The sequence below is a fragment of the Saccopteryx leptura genome, chromosome 11 (assembly GCF_036850995.1).
Source record: "Saccopteryx leptura isolate mSacLep1 chromosome 11, mSacLep1_pri_phased_curated, whole genome shotgun sequence".
Classification (NCBI taxonomy): Eukaryota; Metazoa; Chordata; class Mammalia; order Chiroptera; family Emballonuridae; genus Saccopteryx; species Saccopteryx leptura.
The window spans coordinates 21,564,983-21,585,311 of record NC_089513.1 but is presented as its reverse complement, the minus strand read 5'-3'; the positions used below and the strand labels follow the sequence as shown (position 1 = coordinate 21,585,311).

Sequence of the window (20,329 nt, the reverse complement as noted above, 5' to 3'; positions counted from 1 at the left end):
TGAGTTCCAATTCCCAGAGACAACCACTCTCAAATATCTCTTACGTTCTTTACTAACATATTTCTAAATAACATGCAATGTTAGTTAGCTAGGGCTGCCATAACCAAATACCATAGGCTCGATGGCTTAAACAATGCGAATTTAATTTGTCCAGTCCTAGAGGCTGGGAAGTCCAAGGTCAAGATGCCAGCTAATCTGGTGAGAGCCTGCTCCCTGGCTTGCAGACAGCCACTTTCTCATTGATTCCTCACATGGTCAAGACAGAGTGAGCTCTCTGGCGTCTCTTCTTATAAGGACAATAATCCTAAATGGATCAGGGCTCCACCCTTCTGACCTTGTTTAACTTTAACTACTTCTACCAAGTACAGCCATACTGGAGGTTTAGGGATTCAATCTATATATTTGGGAGGAACACAATTTAGTTCATAGCACGTGCTACTATTTCTAGATTTCCACTTTTTAGTATTATCTGTTAGTGCCCATAATGGAAGATGAATTTTTATCTCTTATGCCCTCGACTCCACCTCCTTCAAACCCACATTCGTATTTCCTGTGCCTTCCCGGTGGAGTGACACCACCATTTTTGGTTAAGTCAATTGTCAGTGTTCACAGTGTTGTGACTACGTAGCTATTGCTCACAGACGAGCTGCATTTATTTCCTTTCTTGCATAACTTACTTTCTCTAATGTTAAAAATGGCTTTAGGCCCTGGCCGGTTGGCTCAGTGGTAGAGCGTCGGCCTAGCGTGCGGAAGTCCCGGGTTCGATTCCCGGCCAGGGCACACAGGAGAAGCACTCATCTGCTTCTCCACCCCTCCCCCTCTCCTTCCTCTCTGTCTCTCTCTTCCCCTCCCGTAGCCGAGGCTCCATTGGAGCAAGGATAGCCCGGGTGCTGGGGATGGCTCCTTGGCCTCTGCCCCAGGCGCTGGAGTGGCTCTGGTGGCAACAGAGCGACGCCCCAGAGGGGCAGAGCATCGCCCCCTGGTGGGCAGAGCGTCGCCCCCTGGTGGGCAGAGCGTCGCCCCCTGGTGGGCGTGCCTGGTGGATCCCGGTCGGGCGCATGCGGGAGTCTGTCTGACTGTCTCTCCCCGTTTCCAGCTTCGGAAAAATACAAAAAAAAAAAAAAAAAGGCTTTAAATGCACCTCATACTTATTTACATACAAATTGACTCCTTGAACCGCCAAAATCCCTCCCCAAATAGTTCAGAAATCTGTCAGTTCCTTTTTGCTTTTTCTCCGGGAGTCACCACATCCAGAGTTCCCCAGCCTCCGGCTCCAGCCTGCACCTGCACCTGCTCCTCTGCACAGCTCTCCGCACCTACGACGTGGCTTAAAGCAACACACATGTATTATCTTTCCGTTCTCGGGGTTGGAAGTCTGAAATGGGTCTCACTGGGCTAACATCAAGGGACAGGCAGGGCTGCATTCCCTCTGAAGAGACCCCATTCTCCTGCCTTTTCCAGCTTCTAGAGGACGCCCACTCGGCTCATGACTTGTTTCCTCCAGCGTGAAGCAAGTGGCCTCAGCTCTCCTCTGCTAAATGAACAACTACCCACCCCTAGACTTTCCGGCCTCCACAGATTTGTTGACATCGCTTACCTTCTGCCAGCTCTTCTCCTGTTCTCATTGTCCTTGTGGAGTTGGGCTTTGTCAATGTCTTCATTGCCAAGGGCAGGGGATGACTGGGACCGGCGCAGGGATAAATGGACGTGGCCAAGTTACCATGTTTAAAGAGAAAGTCTTTGATCTTTGGCCTGCTCTAGGCAGGGTGTCCACTCCCATGAGCCAGACAGCACCCTGCTTCACATACCGCGGCAACACAGCTACCACTCTGCAGCTCGGAGCACACACGGCCCACCCTGGGCAGCCAGGTCCCAGCATGCTGCCCACTTCAGGGTCCACAGGCCCTCTCCAGGGCTCACACTGTCTCTGGCTGCAGGGCCGACCCTTGTTCATGGCCCCCAGCACCCGCTCCCCTTGAGGGGCAGGTGCTTCCCCAGTCGAGTTGAGTACAATAACTGAAATGCCCCTGTCCACAGCAAGCAACTCCTCCACGGCGCAGACACGGGGGTTCCAAGAGGCTCTACAGCATGGATCGGTCCTGAAGAACCAGCAAAGAACTCTTTCACAGGTACAGGCGACACAAAGTCACCCGCATCTCCCATCTGGTGTCCTCTGTGACCCCTTCATAGCACAGGCTGCAGCTGGGCAAGAGCAGGGTGTCAAACCCAAGCCCTGCCTAAGGAGACAGGCTCCGCATCAACACCAGCCTCATCGAGAAGCAGGCAGCGGTGAAACAGCTAATACCAGGCACCAGCTGTAAAATCTACAGCCAGAGGCTGGTTGCCAGCCTGTTTCTGCTCTTTTGTCATAAGTAATATTAAAATCCACAGAGTCATTAGGAGAGCATTGTCCAGTGGAAAGATAACCTTTGTTTTTTCCTTCTTTTTTTTTTTTTTTTTAATTTTTTCTTTAAATTTTTTTTTTGTATTTTTCTGAAGCTGGAAACAGGGAGGCAGTCAGACAGACTCCCGCATGCACCTGACCGGGATCCACCTGGCACGCCCACCAGGGGGCGATGCTCTGCCCATCTGGGGCGTTGCTCTGTTGCAACCAGAGCCATTCTAGCGCCTGAGGCAAAGGCCATAGAGCCATTCCCAGCGCCAGGGCCATCTTTGCTCCAATGGAGCCTCAGCTGCAGGAGGGGAAGAGAAAGACAGAGAGGAAAGAGAGGGGGAGGGGTGGAGAAGCAGATAGGCACCTCTCCTGTGTGCCCTGGCTGGAATCGAACCCGAGACTTCCGCACGCCAGGCCGACGCTCTACCACTGAGCCTTCCGGCCAGGGCCTGTTTTTTCCTTCTTATTTGAGAGGAGGGGAAGCAGTCAGATGGACTCCCACATGCGCCCTGACTGGGATCCACCCGGCAAGCCCACTAGGGGGTAATGCTCTGCCCATTGGGGCCATTGCTCCATTGCTCAGCAACCGAGCTCTTCTTAGTGCCTATGGCAAAGGCCATGGAGCCATCCTCAGCACCTGGGACCAACTCACTCCAATCGAGCCATAGCTGCAGGAGAAGAGAGAGAAGCAAGGATGGGCACGTCTCCTGTGTTCCCTGACCAGAATTCAAACCTGGGACATCCACATGATGGGCCAACACTCTATCACTGAGCCAACCAGCCAGGGCAAAAGATGACCTTTAGTAGGAAATGGATCCTTTTATAAGAAATTCCTCAGAGAAGAGACAGGCACACTCTCCCCTCACAAGCATGGTGCAGAGATGCCACCGGCCATCTGAGCCCAGTTGGCTTAGGCTTTATAAGACAACCATCTAAATAATGGCCCTATGACCTAAGCTACCTGGGTGGTAGGCAAATTGTGGGTGGGCACCCTGCGGGGCGATCAACATTCATGAAAAGCAACAAAGGTGGTCCCATTCACTTGAGGAGCGGCCAACGGCGAGTGGCTCAGCACAGGCCACTGTCCTGGGCACTGCTGTCTCAGGGCCCAACGCATGCGTAGAATGTGCCATCACATCCCTGCAGGGGAACTCTCTCTCCACACAAGATGGGCTCGAGCCTGCCTGACCTCTCAGGCTCCCTGAAGCCCACAGAGGCACTGTCCCTTAAGTACCACATTTTGGGCAAGTGAATCCCTCCTCCTGTTCTTTAGAGATTCGGACTTTGAACACCAAGCATGCTGAAAAGGAGATTCACTTACTTTTAAATTTTTTTTTTCTTCTTATAAATCATAACAACGACAATAAAGGAACTTTCCACCCTCTCCCAACAGCCACGCTCAAGTGCCTGGGAGCACAGTCCCAAGCCTGGGGTCACAATCCAGGCCACAGGCTGGCCACAGGAGCAGACTCCTTTGTACTCTGATAAACCTGATTGAATCTCATCTGTTGTCCATTCCCACGATGACATCACCTCTGGCTCTGCCCCTGTCCACACAGGTGGGGGCCCAGTGACTCACGCCTTTGGTTTTCCCTGCAGCTTCCTCCTTCCTCTTCTGGAACCTGCCCCTCCTTCCACCTGCACTCCAGGTGTCCTGCCTCTCCTCCTCCTGCTCCTCCCCCCTTCCCTCCATCTTTTCCAGAGCCTCCTCCTTTGTCTTGGCCTCAGGCACCTTTTTCTTTTAAAAATTTGTTATGAAATATTCCCAGCATACAAAACGGCTCAAAAAAATCGTATGACAAACACCTGTGTCCCCATCACCTGGCTGCCTGCATAAAAGGCAGCTATTCTAATCCATGTCCCTCTCTGACACTACAATTCCTAGCAGCCTTTGTTCCAGTTTTCCCTGGAAAGAGCCCAGGTTGCTGAATAAATCCAAGGCGCAGCCAGCTGTCACCTGGACTGTCTGTATTAATTCTCCCTCCACCTTCGTGGCTGCGTGCACTGTCCCCCCCCCCCCCCCAAGCTTCCAGCCCGCCATCTTCCTCTGTGAGTCCCTATCCCAGAAGGAAGTGACTTGCTTGGGGTCCTGCCTAGTTAGAAGTCACACCTGGGTGACACTGCAAGGCTGGACCACATGCTTCCTTACCACACTAGTGTTCTGGGCAGCACTGAGGGCCCCTTTGTGCATCAGTCACAGTGGAGGGGCTGGAGAGGGGATGAGACAGGACACTGCTGTCCATGGTCTCGCAGCTCTTGGGGGCACGGGGCACATGCACAGAGGTAGCCCAAGGCCAGGTCGATGGGCTGGAATCTGGAGGGTCCCCCTGGCAGTGAGTGGGGCCACTGAGGACTGGGGGGGCTGAGAAGGATTGCACCTGAGCTCAAGGGGTGGGTGGGGTTGGGAGGGACAGAGAAGGACAAGCTGGGACCTCCCAGGTGAGAGAAGGTGAATCAATAGAGAGGGTTGGGGTGGGGAGAGGGAGCGGAGGAGGAGAGCCGAGCCAGGCTGCAGGGGATGGAGACAAGGCAGGCTGGCAGGGCCTTGGTGGCAGTGGGCCCAGGGCGTGGGGGTGCTGGTGCTAAGAAAGCTAGGGCCCCCACCTGTGCCCGGCCCGCCCTTGTTCTCAGACCCTGGCTGGGAGGAGGGTGTGTGTGTTTTAGGAGCCCTTTGTCACTGTTTCCACACCCACCCGCCCCACCTGGCCCCTCTGCACACAGCCTGTGGGAGGACACGGAAGGGCAGCTCAGACACTGACTACACTGTTGACACTGGCACGGCCTGGGCAGAGGCGGAAGATGACTCGCTGCCTAGCTTCTCACCTGCAGCCCACCCCAGGAGCAAAGGGCGTCCATGAAGCCAGAGTCTCCCATCGTACCTGGCACCTACTGCCCTGGCGGGGGGCAGGGCTCGGTAGGGGGGTGCCTTCCTCACCTCGGCAGGTATTTCCAGCCTGGAGTTCCCCACCACCGCCCCACCTGCACTCTTGGCCTGTCCCCCGCAAGGCCCTGCCACTTGTCCACAGCCACCCGACCCTACCCCTTGCTTACACTGACCTGTGGCCACCCCATCCTCATCCCTCCCATCTGAGTGCACCCATCGCACCATCCTGTAAGTCATTCCCAAAGGCTGGGGTTGTATCTCACTTATTGTGTATCCCCAGCATCCAGCCGCAGGAGAAGGCTCCATAAAGGTTAAATGAAGGAAGGACGATCCCCAAGTGGCCTTTGCATGACGGGGTTTAAAGGAGGAGAGTCTCTGAGGGGGCATCTCCTCCACCCAGGATTTCTCTGGTGATTTCTCAGGGACAGCTGCAGACCCTCTTCAATCCTTTTTCCTGGGCATCTGAGCCTGAACCAGGTGCCTCAGCCCGTCAAACACATAGGGCCCTCACCTCGTGGTCCTCACGCATGCTCTCCGAGGTACCCACCCTCTTCTGCGCCCTTTCCACCTTCTGATTTACACCCAGGCCGCTCCACCGGGTCAGAGTCTCCAGTGGGGCGAGCGTCTCTGAGGAGAGAGTAGTCACACTGGAGTGCTGCCCCTCCTCTCCAGCTGCAGCCCTTCCCGTGCCCAGGCTCTCTTGCTCAAGACCCACCCTACCTTCCCTCTGAACCCTCCCACTGTCCCAACCCACACACGTTTCCCGCCAAACATGCACTGCTCTCACTGTCTCCGCGGCTCACTTGGCTACTGATCATGAGCATTTCCTTCAGGACTTCAGAGCTGAGTGGCACTGTGAAGAACAAGGATTCCCCTTACCATTTCACTGGGAGGCAGGGCCCATACAGAGTGGGGAAGCATATGCTGGCAGGCTCTGAACCCTTTGGTGATAGAGCCAGACACCAACCCAGGTTTCCTGACTGGTTTAGGGATCCCGCCTCCTCCTGTCTCACGTAGGCTGGCCCTTACCTCATTATCCCGGAGGATAGTGACCGGGCTGTATATCCTGCTGTATCCCTCTTGAAGACCAAGCAAGAGGCTGCCCAGAGGAGGACCTTGGCGAATAGTTGGTAAGTGGTTGTATCATGTGTTCCAAGGTCTCAAATAACCGCACACACCCACTCCTCAGTGTCAGTGCCACCTTTCCTTGCGAACATAGCCCAGCCCCCACGAGGGTCCCCTTCCCCCAAGAAACCCAGCCAACATCCCTGGAGGAGAGAGGGTATGTCAATTTCATTTCCTTGGGGACCACTGGTGATTTTCATGTGGCATCTGCATGGATTTTCTTAGCCACTAAACAAAGAGGTAAGTGTCCATTTTAAGTGTGACAAGGGACGATAAATAATAAAAAAGCAACCCAGCTTGAGGGTGCGTGAAGAGCAACCTTAGGGGGACTTTTGTCTAGTGGCCAATGATTGGGGGCCCCCAGGACACCCCTCTTTCCCCCTCTTCTGTTGGGAGAGGTTTTCTGGACAGCCTGTAGGCATCCATTGAGGCCCAGCATTCTGCAGAAGAGGTTATTTTCCTGCTTGGTTAAGACAACCAGAAACAGTAAATGAATTTCTCAAGGTTGCTGAATACAAGGTCAAGAAACAAATATCAACGATGTTTTCTACAAGCTAGTAACAAACAAATGGAAGAATAAAATATTTTAAATAGCACTTACAATAGCAAACATTTAAATACCTAAGAAATATATCCATGAAAGACTGGCACCACCTCTATCCTGAGAAGTGTGAAACAATGCTGAGAGAGGTCAAAAACTTAACATGGAAGTATCACGTTCATGGGTTGAAAGGCTCTGTGGTGTTTAGATATCAGTTTTCTCCAATTTCATCTATAGATTCAATGCAAGTCCAACTAGAATCCCAGCAGAGCTGTCCACATATGTCTGTGTATGTGTGTGTGAAATCTGACAGGTGAGTTTGAAATTATATGGAAATGGAAATGACCTACAATAGCCAAGGCAATAGTAAAGAACAAAGCTGGAGAAAGTTCACTACCAGACTTCAGCCATAAAGTTTAAGCAATGAGGCAGACTGCAAGGATAGACAGTAGGCCAATGAATGGAGTCCAGAAATAAAATACATTCATACATGGTCACTGCTGGCATAGGCTCCACCGCCATTCAGTGAGAAAAGAATGGTATTTACAATAAACGGAGCTGAGTCAACCAGATATCTGTATTTTAAGAAATAAACCTTGTTCTCAACCTCACACTAAACAAAAAAATAATAATTTGAGATGAATCATAGAGCTAAACATGAGAAGTGAATCAATTGAGCTGCTAAAAGAAAACATAGGAGAATAGAGCTTCATGACCTTGGGTAGGCAGAGAGCTTTCTTAAACAGGACAGGGTAAGCACTAACCAAAAAGGAAAAGATTGATCGATTTGACGTCATTAAAATGAAGAACACTTGTTAATTCATAGACACCCTTAAGAGAGCAAAAAAGCAAGCCATAAACAGAAAACACATGACAGGAGACTGACATCCAGAATACACAAAGAAAGCCCACTAAAAACTGGGAAAATAGTTGAATAAGCAGCACACAAAAGAGGTTTTCAAAATGACCTATATACATAAAACCTTGCAAATGCAAAAGTATGACCACAGTGACACCTTACCACACCAATGCAATTAAACTCTTCAATTACTGCTAGGTTGCACAGCTATACAACTTCTTCAAAAAAATGTTTGACAATACCCATGAAAGCTAAGTAAGCATGTGACCCAGTAATTTCACTCTTAACTATATGCCCAACAGAAATTGTACTTATGCACACCAAAAAACATCAATAAGAAGGTTCACAGAGGCTCCTTTCAAAATAGTCTCAAACTAAAACTGCATCAAATGTCCATCAACAATAAAATGAGTAGGCCCTGGCCGGTTGGCTCAGCGGTAGAGCGTCGGCCTGGCGTGAGGGGGACCCGGGTTCGATTCCCGGCCAGGGCACATAGGAGAAGCGCCCATTTGCTTCTCCACCCCCCCCTTCCTCTCTGTCTCTCTCTTCCCCTCCCGCAGCCAAGGCTCCATTGGAGCAAAGATGGCCCAGGCGCTGAGGATGGCTCCTTGGCCTCTGCCCCAGGCGCTAGAGTGGCTCTGGTCGCGGCAGAGCATCGCCCCCTGGTGGGCAGAGCGTCACCCCTGGTGGGCGTGCCGGGTGGATCCCGGTCGGGCGTATGCGGGAGTCTGTCTGACTGTCTCTCCCCGTTTCCAGCTTCAGAAAAATACAAAAAAAACAAAAAACAAAAACAATAGAATGAGTAAATAAATGGTGGTATAGTCACATCGGAAATACTACACAGCAATGAAAAAGAAGGAACTTTTGACATACTCTACCACATGGATAAATTTCATGAATATAAATGCCAACCAAGTGAAATACAAATGGAGTGAATATGGATGATTCCATTTATATGAGTTCAAAAGAGCAAAACTATTGTATGATGGAAATCAGGGCAGCGGTTACTGTTGACAAGGTACTCACTGGAAGGAGGCACGAGGGAGCCATCTGGAGGGCAGGTGACGTTCTATGACATGATCGTGGTTTGATGGAAGTATCAAGCTGAACACTGACGATCTGGGCACTTTTTGGAGAAGGGGATGGGTTGGGGATGGGGAGGACAAGATTATAGGTCATCAGAAGACAAGGGAGAGAATAAGGCAAGACGAGCCAGGCTACAGCCGGGAGCTGAAGCTATCCTTGGTGGCTTTCCTGTGCCCAAGAGCCTTAGGAAAGGGGCAGCACTTCAGTCAAGAGTTCACAATGTCAACGTTCAGTCCCAAAAATATAAAGGCACCTCGCACCAGCACCTAGTCGACTTTGGAAAGACAAGTAAACAGGAGTAGCCTTTGGAGAGAGGTCATAGTGAAGCCACCACTGCAGGGACTGTGCACAGAGGTGGCCACTGGGGACGACAGAGGCCTCTGTCCCGCCCCAGCTTGTACCAAGTGCTGGAGGTTCTAGAGGAAATTAATAAAACAAGTTTTCCTTTCTTCCTTTAAAAAAAAAAACAACAAAAAAACGCAATCTGCAAACTCATTTCTCTCTAACTTCTACTTATTCCCCAGGAGATGAAGGGGTGGAAATATCTTAGCTGGCACTGAGCCTGGAGCCTCCTTACCCAGATAAGAGAGATGTCTGTGGCTCTACGTTCCAGTTTGCTCCTGCAGCTCCTTAACATCTCCACCCACTGAATGTGGGACTTGTCACTCGCCCCAGGAGGGCCTTGTCGGCACTTTCTTTCATCTCAGCCCGATTGGGCAGCCCCTGGCAGCTTGGGCTCATCCACCACCCCACCCCCCCAGACTCCTGGTAGCAGAAGAATGGCTTAGGTGTGCCGCTTCCTTATTTGCTCCCCGTTCCCCACTTAGGTTGTGATTTATTGATATTTGTTTGCTGTGAGCAACCTGACAGTCTGGTTCCGTTCCCCCACCCCAGCCCAGGCACTTATATTAGGGTGGCTCTGGAAGTCTGTTATTTGGATTTGTTCTCCATCTGTCCCACGCTCAGTGTTGCTGTACTCCGTGTTATACTGTTTAAAAATAAAGTCGAAAAAGTAACCACTAAATAGATGACAGCCTGGCAAAAACAGCAGCTGTTGCCCATAAGGCAAAATAGAATATATTCCCCTGGATATATTTATATAGAGATGGGGATATTTATTATAGTGCGGGAGAGAGAAGAAAGGGGGCTCATCGAACGCGGTGTCGTTTAACCCTCTCTGATGCCCACGAGCTGATGGATGCTCCACGCTGGCACCGGTGACTCAGCCCGCAGGTTCAGCATGTGAGCGCACAGCGTCTGAAGAGTCTGAAGAGGCAGCTGGTGTCTGGAAACCTTTGTGAGATGAGTGTTTGCATTCTGACTCCAGGTACAAGTCAGATCCAAATCAAGTCAACAAGCCCAGACGCCGGAACAGATATGACGATGAATTTTACATGAATTCTGCCCTTGACAAACTTAAATTTTAGTTGAGTTTAGCATGATGCAAAGCTACCATAAGCTCACAACAAAATTTATTCAAAAATCCAAGTCATACAACACCAAAAGCACAAGTAGCAAAATAAGAAATAAATTGGGACTTCATCGAAAATTTTTTTTTTGCTTCAGTGTACATCATCAAGAAAGTAAAAGGATGATAGAATGAGAGAAAAATTCGCAAATATATATCTTATGTCTAGAATGTATAAAAACCTGTTAGAACTAAAAAATAAAAGACAATCCAATTTTTACGACATGGTCAAAGGATCTGAATGGACATTTCTCCAAAGAATATAACAAAGGGCCAATCAGCTCATGAGAAGATGCTCAATACCATTACCATGTAGAGAAATGCACATCAAAACCACAATGAGACACCACTTCACAGCTATCTATTAGGATGGCTACAATCAAGAAATCAGCTAGTAACAAATGTTGGCAAAGATGTGGAAACATTGGAGCCCTCATACACTGCTAGGAGGAACATAAAATAGGGCAGCCACTTTGGAAAACAGTCTGGCAGTTCTTTAAAACGGTAAATGCGAGTTACCAGATGCAGTAATTCTACTAGATATACATCCAAAAGGAATGAAAACATATGCCGACACATAAGCTTGTACTTGAATATTCACAGCAGCATTATTCAAAATAGCCAAATGTGGAAACAAATGCCCATCAACTGATGAATGGATAAAATAAATTGTGGTATATTCACACAGTGAAATATTATCCAGCCATAAAAAAAAATTTTTTTGATACGTTACATCGTGGATGAACCTTGAAAACATGCCAAGTGAAAGAAGTCAGTCACAAAAGGCCACATATTATTCCATTTATATGAAATTTCTAGAATAGATAAATCTTATAGAGACAGAAAGCAGATTAATTGGTTGTCAGGGGCTGAAGGAAGGGAGAATGGGGAGTGTCTGCTAATGGGTAAGGGTTATCTTTTAGGGGCAATGAAAGTGTTCTGGAATTAGTGGTGCTAGTGAATATATTAAAAACCATTGAATTATATGCTTTGGATGAATAAATTACATGATATATAAATTTTATCTCATTAAGCTGTTTTTTTTTTTTTTAATGCATAAAGTTCTTATGGAGAGGCAAAAGACCCAGAATAGCCAACTTAGTATGAGGGGAAAAGACAAAGCTGGATGGAGGACAACAGACACTATCTGAATTCAAGACTTCCTGTAGTTTCACTATAAAGCTACAGTAATCACAACAGTGAACGACTAGACAAATAATTCAATGGAACAGAATGAAGAGCCCAGAAATAGACCCACATAAATCCGGTTAGCTGATCTTTGGCAAAGGAGCAAAGGCAATACAAGAAAGAAAGATAGTCTCTTCAACAAATGAAGCTGGAAGAATTGAACATCCCCATGTGAAAAAATGAATCGAGACACAGGCCTTATCTCCTTCACAAAAATTAAATAAAAATGGACCATAAACCTAAATGTAAAATGCAAAACTATCAAGCCACCTGAAGATAATATAGGAGAAGCCTTAGATGCTCATGGGTGTCACGATGGCTTTTGAGATTCTACCAAAAACACAATTCATTTTTAAAAATTGGTAAGCTGGACTTCATTAAAATTCAATTTTTCTGTTCTGCAAAAGACAATGTCAAGAGAATAAGAAGACAGACCACAGACTGGGAGAAAATATTTGTTAAAGTCACATACGACAAAAAGGACTGTTATATGAAATACACAAAAAACTCCTAAACCTCAACAAGAAAATGAACAATCTGATTAAAAAATAGGTGACAGACCTGAACAGACACATCATCAAAGAAGATATATAGATGGCAAATAAGAATAAGAAAAGATGCTCTAAATCATGTCATCAGGAAAATGCAAAGTCAAAGTACAACAAGATAGCACTGCACACCTATCAGAACGGCCAAATCCAGACACTGACAACACCAAATGCTGGTGAGGATGTGGAGCAACAGGAATTCCCATTCGCTGCCGGTGGGAGTGCACAATGGTGAAGACACTTTGGAAGACAGTTTGGCAAATCTGTATAAAACTAAATATACTATCACCACATGATTCAGCCATTGTGTTCCTTAGCATCTATCTACACAATGCATTGAAAACTTTTGCCCACACACACACACACGCACAAGCACATGCACATGGATGTTTATGGGAGCTTTATTCATAATTGCCAAAACTTAAAAGTAATCAAGATGTCCTTCAGTAGGTGAATGGATAAACTGTGGTCCATCTAGACCAGGGGTAGTCAACCTTTTTATACCTACCGCCCACTTTTGTATCTCTGTTAGTAGTAATATTTTCTAACCGCCCACCGGTTCCACAGTAATGGTGATTTATAAAGTAGGGAAGTAACTTTACTTTATAAAATTTATAAAGCAGAGTTACAGCAAGTTAAAACATATAATAATAACTACTTACCAAGTACTTTATGTCGGATATTTGCTAAGTTTGGCAGAATAAATCTTTATAAAACAACTTACTATAGTTAAATCTATCTTTTTGTTTATATTTTGGTTGCTCCGCTACCGCCCACCATGAAAGCTGGAACGCCCACTAGTGGGCAGTAGGGACCAGGTTGACTACCACTGATCTAGACAATGGAATATTATTCAGTTCTAAAAAGGAATGAGCTATCAACTCATGAAAAGGAGAGAACTTAAATATATATTACAAGTAAAGGAAGCCAACCTGAAAAAGTTACTACTGCATGATGACAACTATATGACGTTCTGGAAAAGGCAAAGCTGGGTTGACTCTGACTCACTTATTTGCCAGGCACTCTTCACGGTGGTGTAAACACAGCAAGGACAGATATGAGGCCTTGGACACAGCAGAGGTGTGAAGTGTCCTGCAAAGGCCCAAAGCAGAACAGTGCTAGGCTGACGGTGGCGACTCTGGATCGGTGGTCCAGGACGGCCCAGGTCACAGATGAACAGAGCCCTGAATACTGGGAAGTAGCAGCAGCAGCAGCAAGGGCAGAGCAGTGTTCTACCAGCAGGAGCTGCCGGCACGAAGGCCTTCGGAAGGAATGCGGCTGGTGTGTCCGAGGACCAGAACATCGTCCAGGGTGGCTTTATGCCCCGGTGTGATCTTAAATCCCATTGTCCTTAACTTGTGCAATCGACAGGGCTTGGTTTTTCACTATAGTTTCTCTATCCCCAAATCACAGCGTGTCAGGAAGTGATTGTGGCCAGGAGAGCTTGCCGCAGAATGTTCAGTGAGGGCCGAATCACTCCAGTGCACCCTGTGCTTGCGTTGGGCGGGACCCACTCTTGACCTGAGTTTTCCCATCTGTCGTGGCCTCTCCCATGTGCACTGGGAGGCAATGGCTCCTTCCACCAGGGCTGCTGATATTTCCACAGACCACCCACATTCTTTCACATCTCACTACTCTTGACACAAATGAAGCAAACACCTAACAGCGTCAAATCTGAAAAGAAAGCAGCTAGAGGGCACAAAATGCATGTGATTTATCCAAATCCAATAAACTCTTTTTTGGGGCACTGGTTCAGACTATGCAGAATGAAACTATCAAATCCCTTGTGGTTAAAGAACAGCCAGATAGGGGTCTGGCACTAAACTTAGAGCAGAACTGGCTAGTGGGCCACGTCAGAGTGCAGGGGTCTGTCTCTGGGTTGAGCTTCCAAGTGTGTGTGGATCCATGGAGCTGTCAGAATGTAGGGCTGGGATGAAAAATGGCCTCCAAACTGCACAGCTGCGACGACGTGTGTGGCAAATGAAGGACTAGGTGAGTCAAAAGGTACTTGGACACGCATCAGCCCGTTCCGTGGTGAGAGCAAGCATTGTGCACAGCGGGGACCGGGTTGAGTGCCAGCAGGCTGCGGTGCACTCCCCGTGCCTCTGCGTGGTATCAGCCTGGAAAGCCTGGTGGCTTCCTTCCCTACAAGTCCACTTACTGTGACTGTGGTAGAATGCAGAGAATATAAAGTTCACCATTTTAGCCATTTTTAACCCTACAGTTTGGTGGCATTAAGTACATTCATGTAGTTGTGCAATTGTCACCACCATTCCAGAGATTTCTCAGCTTCTCAAACAGAAAGTCTATACCCATTAAATACTAACTCCCTATTCCACCCCTCCCCCAGCCCCTGGCAACCATTTAACATTCTGTCTCTATGAATCTGACTACTCTGGATATCTATGTAAGTGGAGGAATATATGATATTTGTGACTAGCTCATTTCACTCATAATGTCTACAAGGTTCATCCTTGTGGTAGCATGTGTCAGAATTTCCTTTCTTCTTAAGGCTGAACAACATTCTGTTATATATATAGAGCATATTTTGCTTATCCATTCATCTGCTGATGGACACTTGGGCTGCTTCCACCTCTCGCCTGTTGTGAATACCACTGTTGTAAACATAGGTGTGCAAGCATCTGTTTGAGTCTCTGCTTCCAATTCTCTTTATACTCAGAATTGGAATCGCTGGACCCTATGGTCTTCATGTTTATTTTTAGCTGCCCTATTCTACATATGTGTTTTTAAAACTCAGAACACCAACATTTTTTAAAAAATTATTTTTCTGAATTTAGAAGTGGGGAGGCAGACTCCCGTGTGCGCCTGACCGGGATCCACCCAGCATGCCCACCAGGAAGCAATGCTCTGCCCATTGGCACGTTGCTCTGTTGTGGCTGGAGCCATTCTAGTGCCTGGGGTGGAGGCCATGGAGCCATCCTCAGTGCCCAGGCCAACTTCGCTCCAATGGAGCCCTGGCTGCAGGAGGGGAAGAGAGTGATAGAGAGGAGGGAGAGGCAGATGGGTGGAGAAGCAGATGGGTGCTTCTTCTGTGTGCCCTGACCAAGAATTGAACCTGGGACTTCCACACGCCAGGCCGACGCTCTACCGCTGAGCCAATCAGCCAGGGCCAGAACGCCACCATTTTTGTTTGTGTTTTTCAAAGTGGGCTCAGTATAAAATAATACATAAATTGATTGAGTAAATAAGTCTCCTCCAAGATTTGGGTTTAAAAGACCAGTCCCAACAATCCTGCTCAAGGGATCCTGCTTGCCACCATTATTCTATCTAGATGCTAGCAGCCACTAAGGAGACATCCAAGCCAACTTTCTACTTGGTGCCAGAGCCCTCCCCAGCCCCCCAATGCATGGTCCTCCACACTGACTGGGGGTACCCCCAGGGACAGGGCGCTCGCTACCTCAGCAGGCAGCCAGCTTCTCAGTGGGCAGCTTTTATTCGCTCCAAGTTCTTTCTCTGAAGAGAAATTTGTTTTCTGCAGTCAGCGGTAAGGAGACAGAGCTATTCTGTGAATTCGCTTGGCATGGGCGAAGCCTGAGGGGGTAGAAAATGCCATCCGGTCTCCGGGGCGCGCAGCCTTGTTATAGAGAGAATGATGGCCGATGTAATGGAAGTTACATAACCAAACCGAGCTGTTCAGAAAAACGCGTAGCCAGAGCTACACAGTCGGTAGGAGTTGAAGGGAGAAAGAGACGGGTGACTATTCTCGGGGGACAAAGCATGCGCGAGAAAGGAGGCGCCACGGCTTCTGCACCTGCTCTCCAGGCCAGACGCCTCTCCTGGGCGTGAGGCCTGTTTTCTAGAGCGAGTGGACGTGTTTTCCTCATGGCTCCCTGCACTGACTTCTCAGCCAGGAGCCAGGGGTCACTTTAAAATGCCCTCTCCTTCAGTCCCATGTTCCATCCCAGAGGTGGCCCTAGGAGAAGCCACATTGCTGCAAACCTGATACACCGAGGTAAACAGAGCCTCGGCAAAGGACAGGCGATGGCCCAGGCGGAGAGACCGCTGTCCCACCGTGGACAAGGACTCAGGCGCTGCGCCTGCACGGGGCCTCTCTCCTGTCCTGCCCCTGCTCCTCCTCGGGCCTGGTCTAAAATCAGCATCTGAACAGGGGGCCCCAGGGCGGCTCGCTGGGCTGGCAGCATCTGCTTCAGCTGCCCCTGTGGAGTTGGGTCCTCAACCCTCACCCCGGGCCTGGGCGGTCGGGGTCACAGCCCACTCCCTGTAGCATCCCCGGTGTTTTACAGAGAATCACTGCCCCCAAAGGGCCGCTGAGCCACAAAAGCCATGCTAGACGGTGGCTGGCACACTCCAGAGGCCCCAGCTGATCCCTTGCTCTGTCACCAGGGGCACTGCCTCTGTCCCCCACACACCACGGGGGACAAGGGCAGAAGTACACTGCGTTTCTTGATGCTCCTCCTGTAACAGAAGCCGCTCCAGGACCGAGGACCCCGCACAGGAGCCGGCGGGGGAACCCTTCCATAGGGCCTGTCACAGGAGTGCATGTGTGAGTGCTGGGTGAAAGCTGGGGTCCTCTGGCCCAGGCTCTCTCCACACAGGGCTGACAGGCACCTGCAAAGACGCCTGTGGGGGCCTAGTTTCATCAAGGCCCCTGCTGGTAACAAATCTGTATTGTTTATTGTCATCAGTGTTGTTTAAATGATATAAAAGCACCTTTTCCCTTTATTCCCTTAAAGTAGTTTGTTGTGTCCCCCTCATCCTGGATCTGTTCCCCTCTGTCTGAGATCTTCCCTTCGGGCTCAAGCCTTCGCTCCAGCCTGTGCCGCCCACCCAACGGCCTGTGCTTCATTCCTGCCCAGGCAGCTCCCACAGGCCGGCCCATCACTGCGTCCTCCCCTCCCCTCCACCCCAGGCCCCCAGCTGCAGAGGCCGCCTGGGCAGGAACTCGGCCTCCGTGCTGGAGGCCGCTGCTGGGGTGTCCAAAGGGAAGGCCCTGTCACAGTCAGCTCTCAGCAGACGGCAGGCGAGGGCTCTCCCTACCCCCCACCCACTGTGTGCAAGACCCTCCCCCCTTCCTACGGCTAACAGGAACTGTCTGTCATCCCTCCTTTACAATAACAGTCTCTGCTACGAGGCCCTTTCCATGGCCGCAGTGGACCCTCGAGTGTGGGACCTGACCGGGGGGCTGAGTTAAGATTCCTATTATCTCTGTTTCATAAATGCAGCAGCAAGAGTGGAAGGTGAGCTGTCTGCCCCTGGCAGCGCTGTTCCCGACCCGGAGTCCCCGTTCTGAGACTGAATCTCTCCTCCTGCGATGCACACCTGCCGGCTCCTGCCCCCAGACACTGCCCCACAATGTGTCCTCCGCTAGCTGGAGAAAGAAAAAACAACAATGATGGTGGCAGCATGGACATCTAATGAGCACTGATATGTGCAAGGCCCTGGTCTAAGCGCTCGCACAGAGTGATTCACCGATTCCTCACCACCTCCCTGTAATGAGGGGCTTCTCCTCGTCCCAGGGCAGGGCACTGAGGTGCACGGCGTCAGTGGCTCCCCAGGTCACACAGCCCGTAGATCAGGGGTCCCCAAACTACGGCCTGCAGGCCACATGCGGCCCCCTGAGGCCATTTATCCGGCCCCCGCCGCACTTCCGGAAAGGGCACCTCTTTCATTGGTGGTCAGTGAGAGGAGCATAGTTCCCATTGAAATACTGGTCAGTTTGTTGATTTAAATTTACTTGTTCTTTATTTTAAATATTGTATTTGTTCCTGTTTTGTTTTTTTACTTTAAAATAAGGTATGTGCAGTGTTCATAGGGATTTGGTCATAGTTTTTTTTTTATAGTCCGGCCCTTCAACGGTCTGAGGGACAGTGAACTGGCCCCCTGTGTAAAAAGTTTGGGGACCCCTGCTGTAGATGGTGGGAAAGGACGCAGATCCAGGCAGTGGCCTCAGCACTCCGTGCACCGGTCTGCTACGGGGCTGATGACTGCTGCGGGCTTGCACAGAGTCTGCACTGTAACGCGGGCCGATGCTTCCATCTGTAGAAGGCACACCTCAAATGGTGCAAAGGCGGGCACAGTGGGTGGCAGGGTGGGGAAGAGGAGCACATGACATCCCCCTTTGCTTGGCCACAGCGGGTCACAGCTTTGAAGCAGTAGAGAGCCTGGACCAGGTCCTTGTCTTGGCAACTGGTGTCAGAACAGAGGGTTGCACGAATGGCGAGAGACACACAGAGACTGACCAGGGGGTGACTGCAATGCAGCCTGGAACTGAGGCAGTGCAGGTAAAGAGAAGGCCCCCAGGTTTCCTGTCACGACCCCAGAGGACACGCTGGCAGCTGGGGATGCTGGCCAGCCTTTGCTCCATGGGTTTCTGTCACGGTGCAGGTCCCATGGGTCTTATCACTGGGCCCATTTGTAAGCCCAACATCTGCTGCTGGACCAGAAAGCCATGTTCACAAATGGAAGGCCCACTCGGGAAGGTGCCGACCGGAGCCCGCCCTGGGCCACCAGCCCCAGCCCCTCTGAAGCAGAGCACAGTGAGGTTCACTCAGAGTGGGCTTGGCCTGTAGCGAGCACAGTCTGGATCATGTTCAACTCAGGCACACACCCAGGGTGCAGAGGAGATGAACTAATGCACCACTTTGCTATGGCTGAAATCTTAGTACCGGCATCCTGACTGGGAGCCTAGAATTTGCTCAAGGACACTGGGCTGAGGCTCAGGCAGTGGCCATGCCTCACTTCCTCCCTACGGATGTGGGAGCAGCGAGGCTGCCTCTAGGGAACACATACTCACTGAGTCCTGAGTGCCGGGCACCATGCAGAGGGCGGGGGATGTAACTGGGGACCCAGACTGCCAAGGGCCGACCCACGGAGCTCCAATTTCCACCTACATGCTGGCCTCACGTCTAGGCACCCCGGAACCCAACCTTCAGACTCACAACCTGTCCCGACTTAAAACTGGGTTCAGAAGGTCTTTATCCAACCGTGCAAAAACATAAACAAGTCCATAGCAGCTAGCTAGTTAAAAGTTATTAAGTTGCCAGGCACTTTTCTAAGTGCTTTGTAGATGTTAACTCATTTAATCCCTGGAACAACTCAGGGAAGCAAATATTTTATTCCTCCTTCCAGGTGAGACAATAGAGGCACAGAGGGAAAGCAGCTTGCCTTGCACACTGAGTAGGGGCAGCACCCAAGGCTGTGCCCTGGCCACCCCGCCACCCCCGCCTTCCCTCCGCCCTGCCTCCAGCAAGCACTCTGAGCTCGGGGCGAGGGTAGGCTGGTTAGGAAAGAGCACGGCTGGGGCCGCTGCCTGCCAGCCTCTACTCTGGGTGACCCGGAGAGAAACTGAGGCACGGGAGTTGCTTGCGCAGGGAGGGACTCTGGCCAAAGGGAGCAAGAGAGTGGGAGGAGGACCTGCCAGGTCTGAGAGCAGGACCCTCTTTGCACAAGAATCTTCCACACTGAAAAGTACTTTTCCTGTCTATTCTTTCGGCCCACTCCGGGTATAACTAAGGCAGGTAATAATGGTATCATCCCCCTTCCTCTGATGAGAAAAATCCAAGGTTGGGGAAGCTGGGGCCTTACCCAAAACCTCCCCAGGCTGGTCCTGGACGCCTCCCCCAGGGCAATTCCCAGCGCACTGTGTTCCAGAAGGAAGGGGAGTGCCTTGCCACATAGACACAGGACACAAGGGACTGCCCGTTTTAATACGTACATATGTGACTGGCACAGGGTCGCCACCAGCATTTACAAGCAGCCCCCACACTGCAGGGCACGAGAACGCCTCTCCGTCAGTGTTATCTGCACAGGACCTTGTGCCTGCGCTGCACCCAACGGAACTCTAGACGACGCAGCTAGAAATCTGAGAAGGGGAGGGGAAGACAGGGCAGCCAGAACCTGGGTTCCGAGGGCCCCTGCCTCTGGGCTGCAGCCCTGAGCTGCACTGGAGATGGCAGCCCAAGCCCAGACACGGTGCCGGCAGCATTATAAAAACCAAACCAACACATCTTGAAGACTAAATCGACAGGACCAGCCCAGCCCAGTACTGCACGTGCTTGCACACTGGGCCCTGGACCACAGAGCTGTCTGCTTCCTTCAGGAAGAGCTGGAGGATGGTTTTACATGGGGCTTGCAGAAAGGATGCATGAGACGCAGGGTCAGGTCAGCCCTGAGACCCAGCAGTGCAGCAAAGGCAGAGGTGTTAGAACAGAGGTGAGGAGTGTCCCCACCCACACCCTTTCCTCCAATCACCAC

General features: G+C 50.3%; 1 protein-coding gene and 1 non-coding gene across 2 annotated transcripts in view; one reads left to right on the top strand and one right to left on the bottom strand.

Annotated features, from left to right (window-relative positions):
* The window catches only part of ZBTB7C (zinc finger and BTB domain containing 7C), a 339,511-nt gene that overhangs the window by 151,857 nt on the left and 167,325 nt on the right, over positions 1-20,329 (bottom strand). The gene's annotated exons all lie outside the window — the stretch shown is intronic.
* Positions 705-780, top strand: TRNAA-AGC (transfer RNA alanine (anticodon AGC)). The gene has a single exon. It is a non-coding gene; the product is annotated as a tRNA-Ala (tRNA).